Genomic DNA, 6,000 nt, shown 5'->3' with positions numbered 1-6,000 from the left:
AAGGAGAAAGCCCTCTGGGGGTCAGGGCACTTTGGTCTCAGGTGAAGAGCAGATTCATGAGGAGCCCAAGTTTTTAATGGGACAGGGGTCCCGTGCCAGTTTCGGGCTGTGAGCTCCTGGCCCACAAGCTGCCCACTGCCCCTCCCTAGCCAGCTGCACATCCCCAGGCCAGTGCCAGTTCCCTGAGCAGACCTGGAAGAGAAGAGGCACTACATAAAAGGCAGAAAGGGCTACAGGGGGAGAACATTAAAATGAAACATTTAGAGCTGCCTCTTTCTGTTGTGTCTTCCCCCACACTGTCAGCCTGGCCTTTCCTTGCTCAGCGCTGTGGGGGTGACTGGCTCTGATCAATTGCCCTTTATTTCCATATTAAGTGAAGCAGTTGGGGGATGAATATCTCTCTCTGCCATGCAGCCCTGCGCATAATTTTTGTTAAAAGGTTGTTAACTTGCCCTTTTTTTTATTATTATTATTATTATTTCCTCCTTCCAAAGTCTTTGTTTCTACACGCCATTTAGAGAACCATAGGAAAGAATTTTAAGAGTTGTGAAATGCCAAATTATGCTAAATAGATTCTGGATGACCTTAGCAGAAAGCTGGCACATTGACAGACCTGCTTATACCACCCATTGTGCCCAATATCAAGTCAAAGTCCTATTTGAATCTCCTCCAGGAGTGCCACCAGCTCAAGGAATGGTCCCGGCTGATATTCCCTGATGGATATCCCAGTGCACTGCCAAGATCAGGTGCTCAAAGAAACAGAAACCTCTCTGCTGCAGTTACCCAGCTCTCCTGGCACTCCAGCACAGCACATCTGCCCAAACACTGCTCTGCTGATCTGACTTTTTTTCAATCAGGTGTGTGTTCACATGCTGGGGCTGGTGGGCTTTCCCTCCAGAGCACTGGCTAGAGGAAAGAGCTGCACCTTGTACCACCCCATGGCAGAGGGTGTGGGACAGCACAGAGCAGTGAGACTGCTTCCAGGGAAGATCCCTTCACCACCATCTCCCTGGCTAAGTGGAAAGCTCAGGGTGGGCTGTGGAAAACAAATATCTGCCCCTTAGCATGCTTGAGTGCTCTCTGTCATCAAGGAGGGCTCAGCATTCAGATGAGCTGCGTGTTTACATCTGCCACGCTGGCCCCGAGAGCCGCGCTGCACACACTTGGCTGGGCACAACAAAAGGTCACCTGCTCCTGCTGCTCGGGGACTCTGCGCTCCTCATGTGTGAGCCTGCCAGGGAGCTGGGCAGGCACCTGAAGGGCAAGAGCAAGACAGGCTTTTATCTCTTTTTCCCATGGAGGAAACAGCAACAGCAACCTCGGAAATCCAGGTTAGGAACCTTTCGGGGGATAACGCGGTTTTTCTGCATACCTGCCTGCTACACTGGGAGATGTCACCTGCCAGCAGAGCAGCTGAAAGAGATGTGAGCATGGCTTCATTCAGGTCACCTCTGAGTGTCTTTGCTTGCAAGACAACAGCCAGCTGAGAGCTCCTTTCTTACTTAGCTGGGAGAGAAGAGCTTTACTGAGCCCGGCAACAGGCAAAGATGCAAAGACACGAGGCTTTCTTCCATGTACTAGTGCTGGGAAAAGGTTTTACTTCACAAAGCTCCTGGAGATTTCTTTTCTCCTCTCCCATTCCAGCTGAAGATCAAAATCTCAAGCACCTGTGAAACTAAACAGAAATAAAGCCACCTGGTTTGGGTCAATTAAAATGTTTTGTTTCAGTAGCTTCTGAACATGCTGTTAATATCAGCTTAAATTGCAGAACAAGGGCGTTACAAATTAGAAAACTAAAAATCTTGGTTGTCAAAGGGAGACTTTTCAAGAATTTGAGGGCTCTTTTTTAAACCAAGACATTTGTCAAAGCTGTTCTTTTTTTACCCAAAAAAAAAAAAATCCCTTCAATAGATCTGCTACCTTTTAGACACAAATAGAGACAAGGAGAAAGGTAAGGCCTAAAGCTGGTTGGAAACCAAAGTCATAACCAAGGTCACTCACTAAATCACCATCATATCAAAGGATTGAAACTATAGAATGACTTCTGTATTCCTCACTGGCATCTGCTATTGCCTTTTGTAGCACCAGGATTTCACTAATGACTTGAAACCTCCAGCCCATCTTTCATCCTCAGGCATTACATGGAAGCTACATTAACTCTGTGGGAGATTAATGGGACCCTATTGCACAGGAACTGGTGGTTCCCTCATCATCCACACTGTTGATCCAGCATGTCTTATGACCACTGCACCTGGGCAGCTTGGACACGACTGAAGTGATAAATAACCACCTCTGCTTTGTGTGCAAGGAGAGACCCCCCTCAGCACTAGTTCAATTGCTAAGGCAGAGCAGAGGATGGTGTTGCTTTTCACAGCTTGGAACCCCAAGAACCACGTTCACAAATGGTGAACAAGCTCACTTCCACACAAGAGTTAGCAGAGTAAAAAAAATGCCAAGTTGGCTCCATGGAGCCACCTCGGGCAGTTCCCCACACCAATATTGGGAAAATAGCTTCAAAATTATGTGTGAAGGAGGAAGGCATCTAGTAAAACAACAAAAAGAGATTTTTGGAATTCCTAGATAGCATAGAGGCAAAATCCTATGAAGTTACAAAATTCCTAGAAAGAAAATAATTTCCTAAAAAACAGATTTTTTTTTTTCCTACAAATAATCCTAGAAGAAACTGGGAAAGTATTTGCAAAGTTCCTGATAAGCACTCGAGGACATTTCTAGAAAGCAAAACAAGAAATGGCTTGAAAACAACATTGACACGGGAAAGCAAAGGGGAGATTTCTAGCAAGCAATGTGGAAATTTCTGGGAAGAAACACACGAAATCCTGGAAAGTAATATGAGAATTTCTAGAAATCATATGGAAATATTCCTTGGAAGAAACCGAAAAAATTCCATGGAAGCATCCTGATAATATTCAAAAGAAATCAAAAGAGAAATTTCAGGAAAAGGAAAGTTACTGGAAAACATCCTGGGACATTTCTATGAAGCAGAGAAGAAATTTCTGGAAAGTAGCTCCTATGGAAAAATGTCTTGAAAACATTAGGAAACTATCTAAAGTCAAATGTGAAAATCCTAGAAAGCAACTGGAGACAATCCTAGAAAGCTGAGAGAAAATTCATGGAAAACAACCTGAGAACTTTCCAGAAAGCAACACTTTTGCAACATTTTCTTCCTAGAAAGAAAATTCAGAGAAAACTTATGGAAACTCTGGAAAATTCACAAAAAACTTAAAAAACTTATGATGTGTTCCCAAAAAGCACTGCAGAACATTAAAAAAAAAAAAAAACAAAAAACAAAAAACAAAAAACAAAACAAAACAAGCAGAAATTCCTAGAAAGAAAAAAAAAGTAATTGTTGTTGAAATTGCTTCAAAATTGCTAGAAATCAATGGGGCATTCCTGGAAAATGTGCTGGGAAATTCCTGGAAGGCAATGTGGAAATTCCTGAAAAAAAATAAAAAAATCAGGAAAATTCCAGGATAATGTCAAGAAAGGAAATGGAGATTCCTACAAAGTACTGGGAATGTTGCTGGAAAGCACTGACAGTGCTGATTGTGAAGGGTAAGAACATGTGATGGTGGCAGCAGACCTGGAGAAGGGGTCAGGGGAGATTGAGAAAGGTGTGATATCCCCAAGATCCCAAGAGTGCTGAAGGTGAAAGGCAGAGGAGCAGCACTCAGCCTCAGGAAAGTCCAGCTTGGTGCTGGGAGGCAGGAGACCAGGAATGTCACCTCAGAGACCAGGGTTCACACATGAAGGCACACAAGGCCACATTAAGTTTGCCCACATGGGCCTAATTCATCTAGTCTGTTCCTAGAAACCTCCAGTGATGAGTAAAAGCCCTTTTCCATGTCAAGGCATCTCTGTATTTACCTTCCCATATTTCTGGAAGAGCTTTCTTTGAGGGTGTGCAGCCTCAGTCTCTAAACCTCCTCTTTCCCTGTCCTCTCGGGCTCTGACAAGGATGTGTTCCTAAGGACATAGGATAATTCAAGTGGAAAGGCAGCTCAGGTCTTTAGGTCCAGCTTCCTGCCCAAAGCAAGGTCAGCTCTGAGGTGAGACCAGGTTGTTCAGAGCTTTGTCTGCTCAGGGCTTAAAATCCTCCAAAGGGCGAGACTGCACAGCCTTCACAGTGGGGCACCTGTCCCACTGCTTGACTGCCCTCACATGCAAAGTTTGTGTTGTATAAGGAGGATGTGCACATAACCAGCCTGAACCTCTCTTGTTCCACAGGATATCCATGGCTGCTCATTCTCCTGCTCTGTTCCACTGCAAAGAGCCCAAATTTGACTTCCCCATCAATTCCTTTCAAAAGCCTCCTGAGCACATCCATGGTTGCTCACACTGCCCAGACAGCCCTCCCTTTCCTCTCATGGCAGATGATGGGCCCATCTGCCCAACTCCCTTAAGACCAGCTTTGTTTTTTTCCCCATGGCTTTTTCAGAAGCTGTTTTTCAGACCATTTCTGCTCAGGAAGAAGGAGAGATCACAGAGGAATTGGTGACATCACTTCTATGATGTTCCTCTCCCCAGCTGACTCAGCTGTCTGGGAGAGAGCCTGGCAATTATCTCCAGTAGGCCTCTACTCATCTGATTGACTTGCCTTTGCTTTCATGCCTGGCACTTCAAACATCAGGGACAGCGAGGCAGGGGGAAAATTTTCCTAATGGAGTGAAACAAGGGCTCCAGAAATTACAGCTGCCTCATCTGGAAAGCAGAACATGTCTCAGCTTCCCCACTGCATTCAGACTGCAGGTTATCACCCACACGGCCAGGCCCAGCAGCACTGACAGTAATCATTTGTAAACAATTAATTGTAGAAGTGGAACAGATAGCACCCCCATCACTCACTGAAAGGCAGCATGGAATGTCACCTCAGAAGGTGAAATCCACTCTTGGAGGGTCCTGTTAGGGGCAGAGAGGGATGTGACACCTCCTCGAAAGCTTGAGATCCTCCTCCTGCTGCTGACTGCAGGCAAGTCCTTTAACTGGTTTGTGCCTCAGCTTCTCCACTGTTTCACAAGGCAATGGCTCCCACTGTGCAGGAGGAGAGTATCCAGCACAACAGCCCCTTGATCTGCAGCTACCCAAATAAAACAGGCCTGGTTCTGGTTGCTGGCCAGTGGCCATGGTACAGCCCCCATCCGAGGGTCAAGCCAAAAGCTCTCTCAGAGCCAGGTGACTTCACCCATATTGTCACACAGGAACAGGTCCTGGCCTGCCTGTCCCCATGGCTGGGCCGAGTCACTGGCCAGAGGATGTTAACTGGGAGCAGTGATGGAAGAGGGCAGACCACTGTGGGCCTGTGCCCTGGCTCTCCCAGGCCTGGTGTGGATAAGGCCACCATCGCCCCTCTGGGGCAGTCTCTACACCCTGAGGGTAACAGGAGGTTCCTGTCTGTCCCCGCTGCCCAGCTGCAGCTCACGTTGCAGGTGTCCACCTTGGGCTCAGGAAGAGCTGAGCTGAAAGCAGCTCTGAGGGAAACGGTTTCAGCATGGCTGTGTTCAGCCTCTCCCACACCACCTGGGCATCTCTGTGGGGTGGTGGCTGCTCTCCAAGGGAATTCCTGCTCCAGCAGAGTGCGGGTACTGCCTATGAGATGACAGCTGCTGCTGGGGCAGAGCCACACACCCACATGCTGTCTGAATAATGAAAACAAAAATGCCTCGCTCCCACTGGATGCTGTTTTATTGCCTGACTGGTGGTTGCTGCCATGTGAGTCACTTCCAGGGGAGGCCACCAGGCACTTCTGTTGCAAAAAGAAGAAATGATGCAGAGCCCGAGCAGCTGTGCACTTGGGAAAGCAGATCAATACCTGATCAGCAGATCAATCACTGTCTTGGGAAAGGGAATTCTAGCTGGAAAGGCTCTCCTGCTTTTTCTGGGTCATTAGGAGAGCCCCCTATTCTAAAGCAGGGCCTCCATCTAACAACAGCGCTCTACTTGATTAATGCTGATTAGCCCTGCTTTGCTTGGTGCGTTGATTAA

Source organism: Ammospiza nelsoni, chromosome 9 (assembly GCF_027579445.1).
Source record: "Ammospiza nelsoni isolate bAmmNel1 chromosome 9, bAmmNel1.pri, whole genome shotgun sequence".
In the NCBI taxonomy this organism is placed as follows: Eukaryota; Metazoa; Chordata; class Aves; order Passeriformes; family Passerellidae; genus Ammospiza; species Ammospiza nelsoni.
Note: the sequence above shows the minus strand (reverse complement) of the source record.